The sequence below is a fragment of the Meles meles genome, chromosome 11, assembly GCF_922984935.1.
Source record: "Meles meles chromosome 11, mMelMel3.1 paternal haplotype, whole genome shotgun sequence".
NCBI lineage: Eukaryota > Metazoa > Chordata > Mammalia > Carnivora > Mustelidae > Meles > Meles meles.
The window spans coordinates 36,896,537-36,919,476 of NC_060076.1; the positions used below are offsets into that span (position 1 = coordinate 36,896,537).

At 38.6% G+C, this 22,940-nt stretch overlaps 1 protein-coding gene across 1 annotated transcript in view; it reads right to left on the minus strand.

Moving 5' to 3' along the window:
• LOC123952567 (phospholipid-transporting ATPase FetA-like) overlaps nucleotides 1-9,486 on the minus strand; it is a 111,574-nt gene extending 102,088 nt beyond the window's left edge. Inside the window, exon 1 of the mRNA XM_046021836.1 lies at nucleotides 9,289-9,486. The gene's annotated coding sequence lies outside the window, so the exon portion shown is untranslated. The remainder of the gene's footprint in view (nucleotides 1-9,288) is intronic.
• Between the last annotated feature and the right edge of the window lie 13,454 nt (nucleotides 9,487-22,940).

Below are 22,940 nucleotides of genomic sequence, written 5' to 3' on the forward strand. Positions count from 1 at the left end.
CTAATGGGGAGTTTGGAAACCTCTGTTCTATTTAAAGCTAGATTCCTAAATTATTTGCACCTAAAGCAAATGACTTTTACTTTCACTTTTCTAGATTTTCTTATCTATAATAATAATCACTTCCCTTTCTCATTCACAAAAAAGAAAAAGTATAGCAGGGGTTTTCAAATGGTGTTATGTAAAGCAGGCAGGTGCCTCTGGGCCTGAAATACAGTTAAGTGTAGAGAGGAGCAAGGAGGAAGTAGAGGGCATTTCCTTTCTCTCAACTTGAATAACTCTACATTTATCTGGTATTTTCCTTTATTTTAAGTTAAAAAAAGCAGTTTTACCTGCTCAAAAGAAGGTTGGAAAATCACCTGGATACTTCTGGGATAAGTGTTTGAGTAAAGTTCAAATGTGTAATTGTAGATGAAACTCAATCTCCAGTTAGGCCAAGCACAGTTCAAGATCCCTTCATAGCCTTTCCTGATGTACCTAAGCCTGGCATCTATGTGGCCTTGGCACTCATTCCCAACAAAAGCTGGAGTTACTAAGAACTATCTGAAGACATTTGCTTCCTTACCAGTCTTCCTTACCATGGCCACCACATAGTTCATTAAGATATTTGGGCTTTTCTTTCTTTATTCTCATGACAATTCATTTCCCTCATTTTTCTTCCCCTACTTCTTTGATTGCCTTGCAATGTGTTGTAGCAGTTAGGCTGACCTAAATTTAAACCCTGGAGCCAACACTTATTAATTACGTCTTTCATCTCTCACATGAAGATAATTGCTTCACCTTAGTTGCAAAGACTATATTAAGTATATGAAGCATTTTCTTTCTTTTTTTTAATATTTTATTTATTTGACAGAGAGAAATCACAACTAGGCAGAGAGGCGCAGAGAGAGAGAGGAGGAAGCAGGCTCCCCGCGGAGCAGAGAGCCCGAAGTGGGGCTCGATCCCAGGACCCTGGGATCATGACCAGAGCCGAAGGCAGAGGCTCTAACCCACTGAGCCACCCAGGCGCTCCATGAAGCATTTTCTACAGTGCCTTGAACATGGGCTATTCCCCAAAGCATTGTTCTCCTCTCTGATGTCTGTGTGTGCTTTTCTTGAATCATGATATCAAATCCTCTCTCTGCATCTCTACACCAGGCTCCTAAAACCATCTTTAGTCCCAAATCCATACTGTTAGACATTTCCTTTTGGGAAATGAATCACATAACATAAAGACAATGATTGTCTTTTCTAATTGTCAAATTAGAATATGATTATCAAGATAATCATGTTCCAAAATGATATTTCTTACTTTCTTGATTTTAACATATCTGTTCTTCTGTCTTACTATTCTAACTTATTCATGAAATCTAAGAATCACCTTCGGTTCCCCATCTGATTACCTGCCAGATCCTATATATTCTATCTGAGGATCTCTTGAAGCTATTACTTCCTTTCTAATCCTACTACTATCATCTCAGATTCCTTTTACTTTCCTTCTGGATTCAATATCCTGTTATCTGCTTCTGACTTTTATAAACTATCCACTGTCACCTTAAAGCAGAACACTGATCATGTCTTCTTCCTGAGCAGAATGAAGTCCAGATATTATCTGGATTACAGAATGAAGTCCAGATATCAGCCGCACATTCAAGATGCTCTCATTTGAACCCTAACTATTCTTTCATCTTTCTTTCCCACTATTTACCTTTATGGAAACTGGCTTATGTACAATTCCCTAAATACAGCCTAGACTTTTCTGCCTCTGTGCCACTACTCACACTGTTCCAAGGATAATGCCCTTGCTCTGTATCAGTAAAAATCCTTCAAAGGCTATCTTAACAAAGACAAGCTCAAATTCCATGAATCTATGGAGTTTCTCCCTTTCTCTGATCCAGAAATAATTCCCCCACTTCTCCCAACTGCTATCTTACTTCATTGGTATAATTCTAATAATTTGCTCTTTCTTATGTTATAATTATTTCTTGAATTGTATCTCCTCTATAAGATTGACTAGTGTGAACATGTCTAATTAATTTCTGTGTCTTCTAGAACCCTTGCACAGAGCCTGGCTTCCAAGAAGGGGATTGGCTGAACTTGGAAAAAAAAAAAAAAGAACGAAGACAAGCAGTAGGTAAAATTACTAAGAATATTAGCCCTTCTGAAAAATACAAGTTATAAGAAGTCTCTTGTGATAACTTCATCAAGACAAGTGCTATAAAGCATACAAACACTTTGTCAGGTGATGTTTAAAAGAAGCTCTGGGATCTGTACATCTCTTAGTCAAAATCAATCCAAAGACACAATAACTTAGTTTAATTACTGTAGCTGCCTTACTTTATTACAAATGTGGCAGCCTTGAAATGGAGAGGGTCTGCAACTCACAGAATCCAAAATCATAAATTGTGAGGAATTTCCTGGGCCCCACATGTCAGTTTTCTGCTACTGACCTGTGCTCTACTACTCTACTTCACGGCAGAAGGCAGAATATTCCTAATGCTACCAGGTCAACAAGCTGTGGGAGTTGAAGACACTCCAGTATTAATTAGGCTCCCTGCTCTCATGTCCCCAGGAAATGCTGGCTTTGAGACTAAACTAGGAACATACCTGGATCATAGTGCCAAATAGAGTTGTCAAGTGGTTTTCTCATATCATAAGGGGTTTTAGTGGATCTAAGCAGAGTCATTGAATGACCAGGGTGAACTAAATTAAGCTAAGCCCAAGTAAAAATAATTACTTTCAGAATTGCTCTCCACTTCCACCAGTAATGTCTGTGCTGGGAGCCACCCTGGATCCTGGAGAGCCTCTCAGAGTTACTCTGATCCTGGAAATTACAGAATTTCACAACTAAAAAGGGACTGGGAGATACCGAATCCATCCTTCCATCTAGAGCAGTCATTCCCTGTATTTAGCAACCCTGACTGTGTCACATAAATACTTCCAGTATAGAAGAAATCACTCTCTCAAGATGGTCTCTATATTTTCAGACAGCTCTATCTATAAATTCCTTTATTCATTAAATTTCTCCTGAGTCCTATAAGCCCTGGAGGCAAGCAAGAGCCAAAAGAAAGCCTGCTGTAAGTTCTATCTTTATCTCTTCCCAGCTGGTGAGTACTGAGATAAACACCCAGTCCTTGAGTGTGCTACTTAATATAGTATCATCCTCACCTTCCAGCATATGATAATTGTGGTAACCACACAGGTGTTCAGGGTCCTGAGCCCTAAAATCTGACTGATCCACTTATTTACTGAATAAGCAGCGGCCAATAAAATGAATTATGAGCACTCTACTAGTTTCTCAGCATAGATCTAGGACATTTTGGCTTTGCTGCTTAAATGCACTCCACTCCAAGCTTATCCAACTTCAAACCCTTTTAGGGATTTCAATTCTCCAATTTATTTTTCAGAGCTTTCCAACGTAACTACTGATATTTACTCTACATGTTTCCAACAATTCCAAATCACATGGTCCACCCAGATAAATGCTGTCTAAAGCAAGGGTAACAGTTCTGACAAAAGATTGAGCAGGTGGGCAACTCCACCTAACAGAAAATCACAAAAATCCCTGAATTTCAATAACTACTGATGGGTCATGCTTAGTGGTCATTTTTTTTTTAAAGATTTTATTTATTTACTTGACAGACAGAGATCACAAGCAGGCAGAGAGAGAAGGAAGCAGGCTCCCCACTGAGCAGAGAGCCCGAGGCAGGGCTCGATCCCAGGACTCTGGGATCATGACCTGAGCTGAAGGCAGAGGCTTTAACCCACTGAGCCACCCAGGTGCCCCCTTAGTGGTCATTTTTATAGTTGATCTCAAGAAGCTGTGTTATGTTTGATAGGGAAGTTATAGTACTCGCAAAAAGTATATACAGAATTGGGAAACCAGATTTTAAACATACTCACCAGGCCCTTGAAAGGCAGTTAACAAGAATCAACATTAATAAATGTTTAACCCATCTATGGAAATATTCCTAAAGTAATCTGTTTAAGAGATGATAGGGGCACCTGGGTGGCTTAGTCGGTTGGGTGTCTGACTCTTGATTTTGGCTCAGGTCATGATGTTAGGGTCATGTTCCACACTGAGTGTGGAGTATGGAGCCTGCTTGGGATTCTCTTTCTCCCTCTTCCTCTGCCTCCTGCCACAAATATAAATCAATAAATAAGCAAGCTGGTAAGATTAAAGTACAGCCTAAATACATTTCACATGTAGCTTAGGGTTCCTCTCTAGAGAGGAAGCCATGAAGTTAAAATAGAGCTAATCTAAGAGAGGCTCTACTCTTTAAAACTAACATGTTGGTCAGGAGAGAGTGAAGGAATGACAGTTTTTAGAAGAGAAAAAATTGAAATATTTATCACTGTTTTCAGCCCTTGCTCTCTCTCATTATGATACCTAACAGAGTTATTTGGAAAGAAATATCATTGGATATTTATCTAATATAATGATTAGAACAGAAAAGACTATCAGAGTACTGTATCTTAATGTAAATACCACATAAAAACATTCAGTTCTCTTTGCTGTGATTCTGGGATCTCTAATTTGTTCTCCTGGGTAGAGCTGGCCATGAGAAGACAATGTCCTGGATGTTATTAGATTTTCCATGTTGAACTTCCAACTTAGCTGTCTTGTTGATAAATTATTCTTGCTAGAAAGAAAAGAGTGAATTGATCTCCTGAGACCTGGTCACTCCTAAGACAGGCTGTACATTGAACTTGTGAATTTATAAAGCTTAGATTGGTGATGACCATATCAAGATGCAGATTTGAGAGGTCCAACTCTAGCAGTCTATTGTCTCAGTCTTGTTCCCTAATCTCTTTACCATATTTTGTCAAACTCAATGACTAAAGATTTATAAGATCGAAGATTTCAATCAAACCTGTTTGGACTACTCTGAGTCTTATCTGTACATGAGAGGGCTGGACAAAAAAATTTCCACTGCCCCTTCCTTCCACTCTTAGGACTACTCCATGACTCTAGAAATTATAGAAATAACAAGATTTGGGTAGGTGCCCAGTCACAAAATAAATTTATAATGAAATAGCCTTTCTAGATACTTATAATAATCACTTAGGAAAAATAATAGAAAAAGTACCACTTAAATGGCAACAAAATTTAAAATATCTATGAATAAACCTAACAATAAATGTATGGGTCTATATGAAAAGATACAAATTTTACCGAGGGCCACAGAAGAAGACCTGAATTAATAGAGAAATACCATGTTCCTAGATAAGGAGACTCAACACTGCAAAAATACAAAATTATCCCCCAGATTAATCTACAAATCTAATGTGATCACAGTCATTATTCAATAACTGAAACGTATAAATAATTAAAAATTTGTCTATAAAGAGACTATTCACTCAGTACCTCTTTCAAACAGGATTTCCTAGAGCAGGTGGAAATTCATGAGTCCTTTGAATAAAGGGAAACATCCGTATACTTTTTGAGGTCAAAACCCATAACTTACATTGTTTAATACATCATCAAGCCTAGCATGTATATATGTGATACTGCAAACCTGGCATTCTCAGATTCAATATTTGTATAACTTTTAGGAGCAACCTTGAAAGCTCACAACACCTTGAAAAATCACTATAGAGTGATTTTACTGAAGCATAAATCTCAATTGGATGCTCTGTGTGGGGTGCAGTACTCATTAAGGTAGTGGGTGAAAATCCTGCTTAGGATTTTCATCTCAAAGATATTTGTCTACTTGTTAATCATTTATGTAGTAATTTTCATTTATGAGCCAGAGGTTACCTATATTTTCAATTACATTTTATTTAAACTATTTTTATTCAATCATATTATATTCTATAGGAGGAATTATATATTAAAATGATATTTCACAAACTTAGTGATACCTGAAAATCTCATTCATTAAGGGACACACATGCACACACACGGTAGTCTGTTGGTCATCTGAATCTGAAGAAACAGCAAGAGTGTGACAAGTTCAAAGTGGGTAAAAAAAGTAGCTAGGGATAAATGTTCAAGGATCAAAAAGGAAGTACAGATTGGAAGAGATGAAAGGAGACTGCAGAAGCTTGTTGAAGTTTAAATGAAATGAATAAAATTATAAAAGAGGTTCTTAAATTCATTTAACAAATTAAGTATTACATTAAGAGCTAGGGAATATAGAAAAGAATCACACGACATCCTTCTCACTGCTGTGAAGAAATTCACTGTCTCGTAGAGAAGACATATGAGTTAAAAATTGCTCTATAGTGTAGTGGATAGTATGATAGAGGTAAGGATAGGATGTCATGCAAGTGCAAAAGAAGAGTATCTAAACCAAATTGTAGGGGTCAGGTAAAGTTTCTTGGAGCAGATCCTGTGCTGAGCCTTACAGCATAAATATAAGTTAACTTAATGAATATGTGAGACAGAATTTTCCAGGCAGGGCTGAGGAACAACATATGGAAGGTCATGGAATGGAGGACATTGCAGAATGCCATTAAATACTTAAAAAGTTAACATAATGTTTTGAAACTTATGATTTAAAGATATATCAGTGTGAAGTGTAGTCTGACTGATGGCCAGAAAATTAGTTGAGATGCTACTACTGTAATCCAGAGGAAAAATAATAAATAGGTGAATAAATAGGCATTGGCAATGGGGAGGTTGTGAAGGGGTTACATATGACAGTATTATGAGATAAAATTCAACAAAGTGGAATTTATCTTGTTGAATTCACTTAAGTCCAAGATCTGGACTTCAGTTTTTAGGCTCAGAAACCTGGTTTTGGCTCTTTACTGAGACAGAATATATAATTCAAACTACATTAAAAAGGGGTCAGAGGCTGATGTAAAATCAGAATGCTAGATTATTATTTGCAATGAAATAGATTAACTGTCATAGTAATGATAATATTTGCTTTGGCATGAAGTTCAGACATTTTCTCCTTATAAAAAGATACACATAAGAAATGAGACATAATCAGAAAGAAAGTTGCTTGACGAACTTGGAATTTGAGGTAGGAAAATTAAATGGGATATTTCAAAGATTTAATAGCATCAGACCATAGATAGGAGATAGGAATATCCAACTTGGTTGGCTACATTCTTTTCCTGGGACAGCTACAATCGAAGTATGCCTCTCAATGTCCTGTTTCTATGTCGCTATTGCTAACCAACAGTCTTTCAATGAATATTCTTGAGATAAATATCTTTTTTTTTTTTAAGATTTTATTTATTTATTTGACAGGGACACACCGAGAGAGAGAACACAGCACAGGGAGTGGGAGAGAGAGAAGCAGGCTTCCCACTGAGCAGGGAGCCCAATACGGGGCTCGAACCCAGGACTCCGGGACCATGACCCGAGCTGAAGGCAGCCGCTTAACTGACTGAGCCACCCAGGCGCCCCTTGAGACAAATATCTTTAGTCAAGTCTTAATTTGTCCAGTTTTCCTTTTTAAGGTTATTTTTGGTAACTTTGCCTTGATATATATTCATGTTTCAATTTAATTCTCAGTCATAAGTCTAATTTCCCTTATTTCCAAGTTCTTAGAGATGGTGGAGTAACAACTGACCTCTTTGTCACTATTTACTTTCTACAAACTCCAGGTGAAAGTTGAAAGACAGTGAGATAGAGAGGGAAATGGGTAGGATCCAAACAAAATGTGGTTCACAGAGAGAAGGCTCCTAAACGTGCCTGGCTGGCTCAATAGATAGAGCCTGCAACTCTTGATCCAGTGTTGTGAGTTAAGCCACACGTAGGCTGTAGAGATACTTAAAACAAAACAAAAACCCAAAACAACAACAACAAAGAAAGAAAAGATTCTTAAGGGCAGTTAACCCTACCACAGGCTGAATATGTAAAATTCATCACTTAAATGAATCAAATCCTGACATTTTACCACTGAGCCATCTGAAGAGATTATCTTTCATATAGTCATTTAGCCAGAATCCTTGTCAGAATATACTTTATTTATATTAACACATCTATCATTTATTTAATACCCACAATGTTCCAGTACCAGGAACTATGGGGAAAGTGGAAATTACCAACATATAATCCCTATTCTTACAGAGCTCACTATTTAGAAGGGCAGACAGACACATAAAAAGATAATTACACAACAGTGGGATAATAGAAATAGCTTCAGTTGGAGCACAAAGGAAACAGTAATCACTTCTGTTTGGGGAAAGGCAGGATGGGGACAATAAAGAGTTATGTCACAAAGGACATAATGCCTGTGGGCTGACTCATTATTACCGAAGTTAAACTTGGCAACTGGCTTATTGGAAAGATCTAATTGAATGGATACCTTCACACAGCAGAGGGATTTAAACCACAACTAATAACACTGGTCATAAAACACCTCAAATTGTTTTAGCTTTTTCTAAAATAATGAAGAGATCCTAAAAATTAAATCTATTAAAGTTTACTGTTTAGTTTATTAAAAGCAATAGAAACAAGTTCGATAAGGGGTACTGTAATATCAAAATCATAGATACAGGATATCACAGTTGCAAGAATGATGGGAATCCATGACACCTTATTTTCTTCATTTTCTAATTTAATCTTTAGTCTATTAAATGTTCACTTAGTACCTACTATGTGCATTTTGCAATATATATAAAATCATCATGTTGTAGCTCTTAAACTTACACAATATTATATGTCAATTATATCCCCTCAAAGCTGGGAACAACAACAACAAAAAAAACAAACCAACAAAACCCTACCAGTACATGTTACAGTGAGATATAAAAATGAAGACTTGTGAATAGGGAAAGGAATTAGATCTAATGGTACAAATAGATATAATGCAAATGATTATTGCCTTAAGGGAACTTGGAGGAGGGGATAGTAAACAAAATGCCAAAATGGTTCAGAGGGAAGATAGTTATTCTAGTTAGAGAAGTCAAGAAGGGTTTAATGGGGAAAATGATATTTGATCTGTGTTTTACAACAGCAGTGTAGATCTTGGTGAAGAATAAATCCAAATATTTTTTTCCGTGATAATTGAATAACCTTTTTAAATAAAGATAGGTGTGTAAAGGAAAAACTTCAGCTTTTTTCCTTCCTGTGTAGGGAAAACCCAGTCTTCCCTACTGTCTCTCCTTTGAGTCTCCTTTACTACTCACACAGAATACTTCACCTGACACTTTTGGTCACCAAATGTATGAGGTGGTTGGGGGGGGCTTACAATAATCAAGTCTCTGAAAACACCAGTTGGGTGTAATTTAAGTCAATTCTGACACTATCTACCCAGAGATAGTATCAAATCTCAAGGTAAGGTACAGCCTTACAAGACTCCCCCACTCCCCAATTTCAGACATTAAACTGTAAGCTATGCTTCTTACCAACCAGCTGTAGATCAGAGGTTCCAATGACCTTCTTCTCAGTTCAATTAATTTTCTAGAGCAGCTCACTCAGGGAAACATTTATCAGTTTATTAAAGGCCATGACAGAGGATGCAGATGAACAGCCAGATAAAGAGAGACACAGGGCGAGGTCTGAGACCCTGTGAGTGCAGGAGCATCTGCCACAGTGAAGTTGGGGTGCAAACCCAACTCCTCATGTGGATGCGTTTGATAGCCTAGAAGCTCTCCGAACCCCATGTGGAATTTTATGGAGGCTTCCTCACGTAGGCACGATCAATTATTAACTCCATTTCCAGCGCCTCTCCACTCTCTGGAGGATGGGGGAGTGGTGTAGCGCTGAAAAATTCATGTAGGCCTTACAGAAAAGACTAGACTGAGCAACAACTTGAAGCGGACAAAGGAGTTACTCAAAGGCCTATCTGAAGGAAGAGTGTTGCAATCAGAAGGAGTACTAATGAGACCAAAGACTGTTTAAGGAAAAGCAGGAAAGCCAGAGTAGCTGTAGCAGCAAGTCAAGGAGCAGACTGGTAGGAGAGGTCCCGCAAGGTAGGGGCAGAAGATACACAACCTAAAAGGCCATGCGAGGACCTTGATATATTTTTTTTTAACTGAAGTATAATTAACATACAGTATTATATTAGTTTCGGGTGTACAATATAATGATTCAACAATTCTATACATTATTCAGTGTTCATTACTGTAAGTGGACTCTTGATCCCCTTTATCTGTTTCACCCATCACCCCACCCACCTTCCCTCTGGCAACCACCCCTTTGTTCTCTGTATTTAAGAGTCCTGGGTTTTTTGTTGTTGTTTGGTAAGGACCTTGGTTTTCACTGAGTGAAAATGGGAGCCACTGTATATCACTGAGGAACATGCCCTGTTTTGTCATATATTCAGGCCATCCTTTTGTCCATCAATAGTTAAAAGTTTTCTTCATATATGTTTTGAGCATTTCTTTTTATGCTTAGTCCTAGATATTTAAGATTTTGTTGCTAATATGAATGGAATCTTTCTTAGATTATATTCTCTAAATGGTAATTGCTATTAAGCAAACTATTAAGGGGTTCCTGAGCCCAGTAGGTCAAGCATCTTATTCTTGATTTCAGCTCCGGTCATTATCTCAGGGTCATGAGATCCAGTCCCGCACAGAGCAGATTCAGATACTAATAACCACCTAAGCTGGGTGTGAATTTGGTAACCTCCTCATGAAAATTAAGAGATTTAGGGGCGCCTGGGTGGCTCAGTGGGTTAAGCCACTGCCTTCAGCTCAGGTCATGATCTCAGGGTCCTGAGATCGAGCCCCACATCGGGCTCTCTGCTCCGCAGGGAGCCTGCTTCCTCCTCTCTCTCTGCCTGGCTCTCTGCCTACTTGTGATCTCTATCTCTGTCAAATAAATAAATAAAATCTTAAAAAAAAAAAAAGAAAATTAAGAGATTTAGAAATTAAGAAATTAAGAAAATTAAGAGAACTCCGGATATATAATCAATATAAAAATGAAGTTTTTCAAAGATTTACTTATTCTAAACAGAGAGAGTGTGTGAACAAGCAGGGGGGAAGGCAGAGGGAGAGAATCTCAAGCAAACTCCCTGCTCAGAGTGGGGCTGGATCCCTCAAACTTGAGACCATGACCTGAATAGAAACCAAGAGTTAGTCGTTCAACTGACTGAGCCATCCAGGAACAGCTCAACAGGGTTTTCTTGTTTTATTTTGTTTTTTTTTTTAAGATTTTATTTATTTAGAGAGAGCATGCATATGCATGTGCATAAACAGGGGGCAGGGCAAAGGGGAGAAGGGGAGGGAAAGAATCTCAAGCAGACTCCAAGCTGCTCGAGCCCAAGCCAAGAATCATGACCTGAGCCAAAACTAAGAGTCTGATGCTTAACTTACAGAGCCACCCAGGTGCCCCTTCTCTGTTCTCTTAACACATCCCTCCCTATATACTGGTGCCTTAAAAAGTTCTTAAAATGTACTATAGTATAGTCTCAGGGTGTTTTTCCAAAATTTTTGTCCCAAACCTGCTCCACTGCATCCATTAGGATGGCTACTATTAAAAAAATTGTTAAAGATATGGAAAAATTAGAATTCTTGTGCATTATTGGTGGGAATGTAAAATGGTGTGGTTGTCACGAAAAACAGTATGGTGACTCCTCAAAAAATTAAAATTAGAATTACCATACAATTCAGCAATTTTACTTCTAGGCACACATCCGAAAGAACAGAAAGCAGGGATTTGGGGTGCCTGGGTGGCTCAGTCAGTTATGTGGCTGCCTTTGGCTCAGGTCATGATTTCAGGGTCCTGGGATCAAGTCCCGCATCGAGCTCCCTGCTCAGTGGAGAGCCTGCTTCTCCCTCTGCTTGCTGCTCTGCCTACTTGAGCTCTCTATTTCTGTCAAATAAATAAATAAAATCTAAAAAAAAACAACCCTGATTTAAAAAGAAAGCAGGGACTCGAAGAGGTATTTGTATACTCATGTTCATGGCAGCACTATTCATAAAAGCAAGGAACAGAAGAAACCCAAATGTCCAACAACATACGAATGGGTAAACAAAATATGTTATATATACATACACTGTAATATTCAGTCTTAAAAAGGATATTATGACACAAGCTACATCATAGATGAACATTGAGAACATTGTGTTGAGTGAAATAAACCAATCACAGAAAAGATATACTATATGATTCCACTTATATGAGTCATTCTGTAGTCAAATTCATAGAGACAAAAAGAAAAATGGTAATTGCCAAGAAGCAGGGGTTGGAGAACTGGTGAGTTAGTGCTTATTGGGTACAGAGTTTCAGTTTAATAAGATGAAAAGAGTTCTGAGATGAATGGTAGTAATGGTTGCCCAACAATGTGAATGGACTTAATGACACTGAACTGTACTCTTAAAAATGGTTAAGATGGTAATATTCTAGGGGTTCCTGGGTGGCTCAATTGGTTGAGCGTCTACCTCCAGCTTAGGTCATGATCCTGGGCTCTCTACTCAGTGGGGAGCCTGCTTCTCCCTCTCCCTCTGCCTGCCGCTCCCCCTACTTGTGTGCTCTCTCCCTCTGTCAAATAAATAAGTAAAATCTTTGAAAAGAAAGATGGTAATATTACATGTGTTTTACCAATTCTAATTCTATTTTTTTTTAACATTAAAGAAAATTTTAAACCTGTTCCATCAATGTTTGTGTGTTTCTTGTTGCCTCTTTCATTCTGTGAGGCCCAGTTTTTCCTCTGCCTAGGACTTTGAACTCAACCTTCCTCACTGACCTTTGTTTCCAATGTTACCTTTGTCTGGGCCTGGAACTTCTTGAGTCCCTCAATATTCAGCTTTGCCCAGATTATGGTTTGTTCCCCTTTTCTTTGAGCTCTTGTCAGCCTTTTTTTTTTTTTTTTTTTTAAATCCAGTCTTGTTCCTAAGACCCCCAGCATGGGCCTATCTCACTTCTAAAGAAAGATCTCAGAAATAAAGCACACAATTCTAGAATACAGACTATCTGTATTCCAGGTATAACTATGAACTTAATGCTCTTTAATATAAATTAAGAAATCACATTTATGGAGAATTGTTTGAATGATATACTATTTAGCCACTGCTTGGAATCAGTTTCTTTGCTTGTTTTCAATTTCTTTTCTAAGTTTATTTTTTTAGTAATCTCTACACCCAACATGGGGTTCAAACTCACAACCCCAAGATCAACAGTCATATGCTCTACCTCCTGAACCAGCCAGGACCCTGCCTGTTTTCTGAGCCAACGCTCAATAAAGGAGCTCTAGAAACTTTGTGAACCTCCTGAAATTGTCTGTAAAAACCTGTGTGATTTTAAAAGTTCTCAATATACTCTATTATTTACCTCCCCCAGAAAAAGTAAAGTATTTCTATATATATTCTAAAATTTGTTATTCCTTGGATTGAAACAGATCATCAAAGCCTTACCTCAACTGGAATGTTCTGCCCCAAGCTCAGAATGGGTTTCACTGAACAATGCTTTGGCACTATGCCAACAACTTACATCTAAGGACATTAAAAGGAAACAGTCTCAACTCTAAAAATCTGTTTAGGGAACTACCATAAAACAAAGAGAGCAAACAAAGATGGGCACAGATCTGCCTGGATATCTCAAGATCTTAACCAGATAATATGTCTAGAAAGGCAGAAATATGCTGATGCTATCATGAGACTAGAAGAGATTATGAACAAGGCCAAAGAAAATGAAATTCCCTATGTAAGAACTGAGTCAAATGTAATGGCAACACTAAAGGTTCTTCCTTTAGTGGGATTTGGAGAGCTACCAATGCAGATAATAATGGCAATTTTCAGATAAATGTATATAACATTTACATATACATTGAGTATACCTAAGTTAAAGAAAGGTTCAAATTATAAAAGATATCATGTGAAATTTTTAACAGAATCTCCCTTTCCAATTTCAGGATAATTCTCTTTAATGTAACTCTCACATTCCTTGATTTAGTTAAAATCCATCTACCCATTCTTCAAAGCTCAGCTTTAAAAAAAAAATATATATAATATATATTTATATATTTTATACATATAAACTTTTAATTATATATTATATATAAATAAATGTAATTATAATTTTTAAAATATGTATATATATATTTGGGAGGGCTCCAATGTATTTTGGCTCCACACCCAGTGAGGGACTTGAACTGTCCCTATATACTTTGCATCACTTAAATGAATCAAATCCTGACATTTTACCACTGAGCCATCTGAAGAGATTATCTTTCATATAGTCATTTAGCCAGAATCCTTGTCAGAATATACTTTATTTATATTAACACATCTATCATTTATTTAATACCCACAATGTTCCAGTACCAGGAACTATGGGGAAAGTGGAAATTACCAACATATAATCCCTATTCTTACAGAGCTCACTATTTAGAAGGGCAGACAGACACATAAAAGCCTTTGTGGAAAATACAGACACCTGGCCCCCACTTAGATGTACTGACATAGAATCTCTGGGAGGGGTGGCAACAAGAAACCCAGGAGATCTTTTTGCCTATTAAATTTTAGACTATTCATTGTCTTGCAGCAAAAGAGCTAGCATAATCAGCAGGAGGTAAATTGAAAGCTAGCCTCCATAATAATCAGTCTGACGCTGGGTCAGATTGGTGTTAAGAAAAAGATAGGACAGGGGTGCCTGGGTGGCTCATTGGGTTAAGCTGCTGCCTTCGGCTCAGGTCATGATCTCAGGGTCCTCGGATCGAGTCCCGCATCGGGCTCTCTGCTCAGCAGCGAGCCTGCTTCCCTCTCTCTCTCTCTGCCTGCCTCTCTGTCTACTTGTGATCTCTCTCTGTCAAATAAATAAATAAAATCTTTAAAAAAAAAAAGAAAAAGGACAGAGATCTTGTGAGAAGGCATAGGGTCATAACATTGTTTTGGAGCTAGAAGAGATCTTGAAAATGGTCTAGTCCAATGTTTTTCTAATAGTGTTCTATGAAGCTTCAGGAGTTCTAAAATGGGATATGAGAAAAAAGGAGCGGCAGTCAGAGCTTAAAGTCTTAAAAAAATGACTGCAGAAGCTTTACTGGTAACCTGGAATTTTGTGTAAGACTGTACCTGAATACTGGTTTTGCTGATTTGAGCAAACAAAACAAATCTTGGCTGCAAAAGAGAAGAAAAAATTCTCAAGGCCCAGCATGCATCCCAAACCAATTAAATCAAACATATGCTAGTTAGTTCCAGATATCAGCATTTTTCGGTACCAAGTGATTTCAATGTATAACCAAGAGTGAGAACCACCATACCAATTTGCCCTGTGCTTCCTCATTTGAGATAAAAGAAAATTAAGACCCAAAGAATTTGAAGGCAATCAGGATTGAAACCAGCATCTTGACTTCTAGCTCACTAGAAGTGTTCTTCTCTCCACAATCTGTGTTCTCTCCACAATCCAGAATGAACTAATTATTCCTCTAAAATTGAGGGCATATAAATCAAGATTATTATGTAATCTCACATTTACAGAGTTCTCTGGACTTTTAAAGAGTACTTCATATATATTCTCTTTTTAGATTCTTACATACTGGGAAGTAGGAAGGGCAAAACTATATCTGTCTCAGCATGAGGAAAACAGAGGTCAATTAAGATAACTCAAAGTGGCTTAGAAGTAGGTTAGAACCCTAACCCTAATTCTAATTAATCTTCTAACTTCTGGATTAAGTAAATCTAATTTGGCAAGTATTTGTGTGCCTAGTATGTGTTAAAACATGGTCAAAGATAAGACATCATCCATGCCCTCAATTAGTGTACAATCTTCTTAGAAAAACAGAAATAACTAAAATACTGTGCAGTCTGGCTTATCCCTTGGACTAGTAGAAGCTGAAAACACTGCCTAATTGGCCTTGATAACAAAATCCAATTCTCTTCAAATTCAGTCTGTGGCTTCTATTTTCTTTCTGACTATGGCAACTAAGGTTAGGGAACTCAAAAGACTTGTATATAGCTATTGCATCTCTAGGCAAGGCCACGTAGCTGAAAAATGTCTTGATAGGGGTAGAGAAGAGAGAAGAAGGGTGCAGTTTCAGTGAGGTTCATTTCATAATCTCTGAAGCCAAGGCTATGACTTAGCAAAAGACCGGGAGATCCTAAAACAAGGACTGGATGGATAAGAAAGAGTATTCACATAAATAATTATTTCCTTTTCCATGGCATTTTAATAACTTGACAGTTTGTAATTTATGTTGAAGATAAATACTACACACCAAGGAGGAAAATAACATGTAGGGAATAGTATTTGTATTAGTAATCAGAGTAGTGGAGAAGGTCACAGATAGACAAGAATGTTCAGTCAAGTTTTTTCATGAGGAACTCATCAGACATTGCAAAATGTTGCCATCCATATTTTACCAAATAAAAGATAATGAAAGAACCAGGACACCATGTTTTATTTATGAACTGAAACAAGTTGGCCAGGAATGGTCTATCATAGCTGTTCTCAAACTTTCATCAGAATCACCTGGAAGGCTGGGTCCCATGAGTTTCTGATTCAGCAGGTCTGAGGTAAAGCCCAACAATTTACATTTCTTACAAATTCAGGTGATGCTGATGCTGATGCTGTTGGTTCAGATCCCATACTTTGAGAACTACTGGTTTATCATAAAGTCCACAATATACTAGATAAACACAGGCATGCACACATGCTTGTTGAAAATTATGACAACTTAGTCAATTCTCTATTGTTGCCCTTGTAAATGATACTCTCCAATACCTAATGGCCAAAAATAAGATTAAATCAGGAAGAAGTTAGTCTTAGCCACTTAATTAGACCATCTATTTAAAAGCACAAACGACTGAGTTTATGAAATGAATGTTTGGGTATTTGACAAAGGCAACAAGTGAGGTACATGCAACAACTAGGAAATGACATCGCCCTTTAAAAGCCTTTACTTAATCTTGAAGCAGACATCAGCTTTATTTCTTGTATTTAAGAGAAGACCCTTTGGACTTCTCACTTTCTTAAATGTTACCCAAGGTCCTATCCTCATTCTTTTCTCACTACTCACTTTCCTTGAGTTTTCTTAATCACTTCCACACCCCCCAACACCAGCTTCATATACTATATACATCATTTGCTAGTAACTTTGTTAAGGTTAAGAAATTCCTTTGAGAATCTGATTAATGCCCTTTCTTCATAAAAATAAACATACACCCTGGGGCACCTGGGTGGTTCAGTTGGTTAAACATCTGCCTTCTGCTCAGGTCATGAATTGGGAATTGAGCCCTGCTCAGTGGGGAGTCTGCTTCTCCCTCTGCCCACCCCCACTGTGTGCTCTTTCTCTCAAATAAATAAAATATAAAAAAAAATAAACATACACACCTATATACATTTTACATCCAATTCAAGACTGAGATTTTTCATTCAAGTCCATAGGCCCCAGATTAAGAACTCCCTATGTACTATTGATTCCAAAATCTATATCCTTCTGTCTGAATTTTTATTTTGAGCTTCAGTATTACATATCCAAAGAGCTACTTAACATCTGTTTTTGGATGTCACACAAAAGTCTCAAAATCTACAGGTATTGAGGAATGATTGCTTAATATGGATGGGGTTTCCTTTTGGGGTGATGAAAGGGGTCTGGAATAAGCATTAGTGATGGTTGTACAGCACTGTGAATATACTTAATGTCACTGAATTGTGGTTAAATTTTTATATGGTTAAAGTAGTAAGTTTCACATAATGTGTATTTTCCCACAATTAAAAAAATCTACATTTACAAAACTGAAATAATCTCTATTCCTCATCTCTCACATACCTAAAAGCTGTGCTTTCTCTTGTATTTCTGGTCTTTGAGTATCAGTTACTAGTCTAACCATTCACCTAGTGGCCCAAGCCAGAAACCTGAGTCATCTTTGACAATGTTCTCTTTCACTCTCCCATTTGTAATTAGGAAGTTCTGTTTTCTCCCTCATTAATAGTTAACTCGGGATAGTCATCTACTTCTTCTATCCTCAAAGCTTCTACCTAAGTTCAGGCCACTGTTATTAACTGCAGAGTCTCCAGTTGTTGTACCTTCCCCACCCTTCATAGAATCCTCATAATTACCCTAGGACAGAGGCATTACTATCCTCATTTCACAGCTAAGGAGACTAAGACTTAAAATGGATTTTGAATTTGAACTTAGGTAATTCTTAGTAAGAGTTCAGAGTGGTGACTTTTCCTTCCCTAGATCCCTTGTATGCTGGTTATTCTGTGTACTGTGTCTTCCCCCACCCTACTCCCTCTGCCCTATTTGGAAAGCTGACCTCTCTGAACTACATCATCCAGACTACCTTACCCCTAGGCTTGTTTGGATTTTGCCAATGGAAAGTACTGGCTGGAGACATAAGAGCAGGAAGAGAGAGAAAGATTAGAGCATTTATTTCTTTACTTCATTTCTGCTTATAGCAACTGCTTAGCCCTTCTGGCCATAGCTCTTGTCAGGCAGTCATCTTCCAAATTGTAGCTGTAGGTGGTGTCTAGTAACAACACTCCTTCCTTCGGGCCTAGGAGTCCTACTAACTTGCCACTGTTGATGTGTTTCAACATTTCTTTCTAGTTCCTGTGAATACTGATAGTACTCCTATAAACAATCCTTTAGTTAAACTCTTCATTTAAAACCCTTTTGAGGGGCGCCTGGGTGGCTCAGTGGATTAAGCCGCTGCCTTCGGCTCAGGTCATGATCTCAGGGTCCCGGGATCGAGCCCCGCATCAGGCTCTCTGCTCCACAGGGAGCCTGCTTCCTCCTCTCTCTCTGCCTGCCTCTCTGCCTGCTTGTGATCTCTCTCTCCGTCAAATAAATAAATAAAATCTTTAAAAAAAAAAAAAAAAACCCTTTTGAATGCACCAGCTTTTTTTCTGCAAGGATTCTGACTGATAAACTAGGAAAACAAAAAAAATGGCATATTGTTGCACTTTGATTCATTCAATTTCTAATACCTTTAATATTAAAGAAGGAGTCTCCTTTTCCTCTGATCCAAAGTTTTCCATCCTACTGGGAATCCCTGGTCTTCCAAGAAGCCTCTCTAAAATACTGTTACCTACAGAAAAACACTGTTGTTGCCACTATTGTGCCGTATCTAGTGTAACATTAGTACTCTATTGTCCTATAGTTCTATGATCATTCAGTTTTGTCAGTCTGATCGTCCCTGCAGGGCAATAAGCTCTTAGCAGTAGGGAACTTCAGCAATTAGAATCTCTAATGACAAACACATTTTAGAAGGAAACTTAGAGGTTACCTTGTCTAACTTCCTTATTTTATAGATGTGGTTTAGTTTTACACAGCTACAGAATAGTGGCAAACCCAAACCCATCATCTAGATTCTTCCTATTGTTTCACATGCTGTGATACTGCACTGGGTATGCAATATGCTAATGACTCATACTTAAAATTTTTTCAGTTTTTGTTTTGTTCAGTGCTAAGCCGTGTACCTAGACAACTATTCGGCATACAGGATGTGCCCAGCAAGTATTTGCTCATTTTGAACCTGTGATGCAAGACTAATTCTTTAGAAGTTAATCAGAATTCAGAGGATCATTATAATAGTAATCCCTTATACACCTAGAGAAAGTGTATAGTTTCAAGGTCCTTTCACATTTAAATGAGCTCATTTGCTCCCTCTGAGGTAGACATGGCAGGAATTATTAGTCTATTTTAACAGATGCAGGAAACTGAGCCTCTGAGAAGTTAAAAAGCAAGGTCCCTTTATTAATATGTAGTAGAGCTGATACCAATATTCATGATTTTTTACTTCCACTTCAATACCATTTCCATTATTCCATGTTGCTTCTTCAGCTTTGCTATTCCGCTTCTAGGTATAGCAGTTTCATTCATGGAGTGAATCTGAATATTCACAATAAACAGGTAAATAAATAAATAAATAAATAAATAGGTAGATCATATACTTGTGCTTAAAGAAGTGATTTTGCTCCTTTAAAAATCCACTATTGGGGCACCTGGGTGATCGGTTAAACAAAGGATTCTTGGCTTCTGCTCAGATCATGATCTCAGAGTCATGAGATTGAGCTCCAAGTCAGGCTCTGCTCTCAGTGAAGAGTTTGCTTGAGATTCTCTCTCCTTCTGCCCCTCCTGCTCATGTTCTCCCTCTAAGATAAATAAACCTTTTTTAAAATCCATCATTAAAGGTACTTCTATTCTACTTCTGATTAGATAAAGCCTACAGATTATCACCATTCTTCTTTTTAAGATTTTATTTATTTGACACAGAGAAAGAGAAAATGAGATATAGGACAAGAAGGGGTAGTGGCAGGCAGAAGGAGAGGGAGAAGCAGCCTCCCCTAGCAGGGAGCCCGATACCGGGCTCAATCCCAGGACCCTGAGATCATGAGCCGCAGGCAGATGTTTAACCAACTGAGTCACCCAGGCACCCCAGATTATCACCATTCTTGATGATTATGAGGCCTGTTATTTCCCTGAGGGAGGAAAGAAGGTTACCATCTGCGTGTTTTGGAACAAGGGAGATAGAACTTTTGAGACATGACTTCCTGTACAGATCTCTTACACTTCCTGTACAGCTGGGCCCTTATAAAACTAGGTCTTCAAAGAGAAACGAGTAACCTCTTGTCCTTGGCCTGACCTCACCAGAGAGGGGTTGGGCACACTGGCTTTTTTCACGATCAAATGCACCGGAGAGCTACCTATAAATATTTTGATTGAATTCTCTTACAGCAAAGACTTTGGTACAGATTTCACCCTGGGTTTTAGGTATTAGGATGATTTCTGATCCTAATTGGAACACTGCAGAAACCAAAAAGAATCTAAACATATTAGCCATCTTCTTCGGATTTCAATTTCCACTAAAAGCTCAGAGTGTTGACTCAAAAAATGGCCCAAACTAAAGTCCTACATCTTAAAAACAGGGGCACAAACTCAAATGCCTACCAGATGCCAGGCAAATAAAGCAAAGCTCACTGTAAGAAAACAAAGAGTAATGGAGTCTGTAATGAACCATAGTAAATTAACAGTTGTTTTTCAGTTTCAACCACCAGTTGCTTTGTGGGAATGTGAGTTAAAAGTTAACAGATCTCCTTTTTTTTTTTTTTTTTTTTAAGCTGGAAATCTGCATTGTTGAAATGTGAAATTCAAACCTGCAAGGCTGTTGCAAGTCGTCGGTAGCCAGCTAGAGTCTGCCTTTTCTTTATGGAGTAGGTCTCCTGTGCCATATGAGAGAATGATAACAAATGTCCCCTTTTCAAGTCAAATATAGTATAAAATCTATGCTTTTTTCGGTGAATCTGGATATTGCTGGAGAAATGGACAAACTCCATGAGTTAATAGAATGCGCCTTAGCTAGATTTTTGGGGGTATCTGTTTCAAGAGGTAACTGGATAAATGTGTCCCACTTTGGGAAGTATTTGGTGGGGAATAAAAATCCCCTTCGCTAGGTATTCTGGCAAACTTATCTTCTCTGGAGTGTCTGAGAAACCCTTATGTATACTCAAGTATAGGCAGGGGCAATAACCTCGGGGAGTATCGGAGAACAGTTTACAAGAAAGTATGAGGATAGACAGGTATTAGTGGGGAAGTACACACAGCTGTACCCCAATCAGGTAGTCTCTTCATGGTTAGTCTCTTCTGTGTTGGGAGGGAGAAGGCAATAACCTCTCCTCCGGCGCCACCTTCGGGCGCTTCTTGCTCACCATTGCCGTGGGGCCGTCAACTCCACCGATCTCCATCTTAACGCCTTCTGCGCAGGCGTCCTAGAGTCCCAGGGTAGGGTTTAGGGCAGAGTCCCGCCTCTGACCACGCCCCTCCTCACAAGGGAGGGGGGACCACGCCCCTCTTCTCAGGAGCTCGCCAACTGCCCCTCCCGCCTTGGTTCCCCAAAGCAGTCCTGTAGCTGTTGGCCTGGCTCTGAGTTCCTGATGCTGGGGAATATAGATGAAATACTCAGACCCTGCCTTTGGGTAGATCGCAGACTTTTGAGGAAGACAAACAAGTAAATTATAACTTTTAAGTGCTCTGTGAAGGAGTCCAGGGTTGGTTGGGTCCTAAAGGCTGCCATGAAGTAGCACAACCTAGAAGGCTGTGAAAAGCCTACAGGCCATTCCAGGAAGGGGGAACAGAATGTGCAAAGGCACAGAAGGGTAGGAGTGCAGTGTCTGTGTAGGGCTGGAACTACAGGGAAGAGCTTTAGAACAGCTAGCTACAGGATGGTAAGGGGGTGTCTGCACTGTCCTGGAGGATCTTAGAATTTCAGCCCAAAGGCTATGATAGAAAACTACTGAATAGTTTTAACAGGAGAGAGACTTACCAGAGTATGTGAAGAGGGCTGGGGCAGAACGGAGGCAGGTGATTATCACAGTAATATACAGTAATATCCAGACAAGAGGAACTAAAAGCCACTATTCCATTTGTGGTACTGGGAACTGAGGTAAGACAATGGATTCAGCAGGTAAGTTTAAGGCAGAAATGACAGAGGACAAATGGCTTCCAAAAGAAGGAGGAAGTTTTAAAAATGACTGGGGAACTGAATTGTAAGCATTTATTTAGCAAGCAAATGGAAATGAAGAACTGGAAGGCTGGAGTTAATTCCCTATCCTATGCTCCCACTCAGCTCCCACCCCACAAGGGTTAAGAAACTAGGTAAACACTTTTCTGTGTCAGCTTCTCTGATCCCCCTGCTAGGAGGCCTCATTTTACCCTGTTTCTTCCAATATAGGAGGAGACTTTTTACTCCAGTTTTATTTCCTTGAATCTTCCCAAATGAAAGTCCAATTTCTACTCTTAGGCCTATTCCTTTGTCCTGTACATGGCAGCCTCAGCCTTCTACCAATCCCCAGAAACACACCCTTACCTTGTCCTCACAACATGGACTAGTTTATACTACTAGCACATGACATCTCCTACTCTTCTGGACCTTCTGCAGGAAGCTGATACCTTGGGTCCCCATGACTCTGTTACTGGATTGGTAGTCTCAGGTCAAGGCCAAGATGCTAGCCCACATTACCTGCTTTACTGCTTGGTGCTTATCCAGAGCTGTTTTAGGTTGTTGGGGAAAAGAGGCAGCAAAGAGCCAGGTAAAAAATTTACCATTATACAGGCTTACACAGGATAGTCATTTCTATAGCTTTCCACACCTTAACAGAATTACTGGACCCCAGA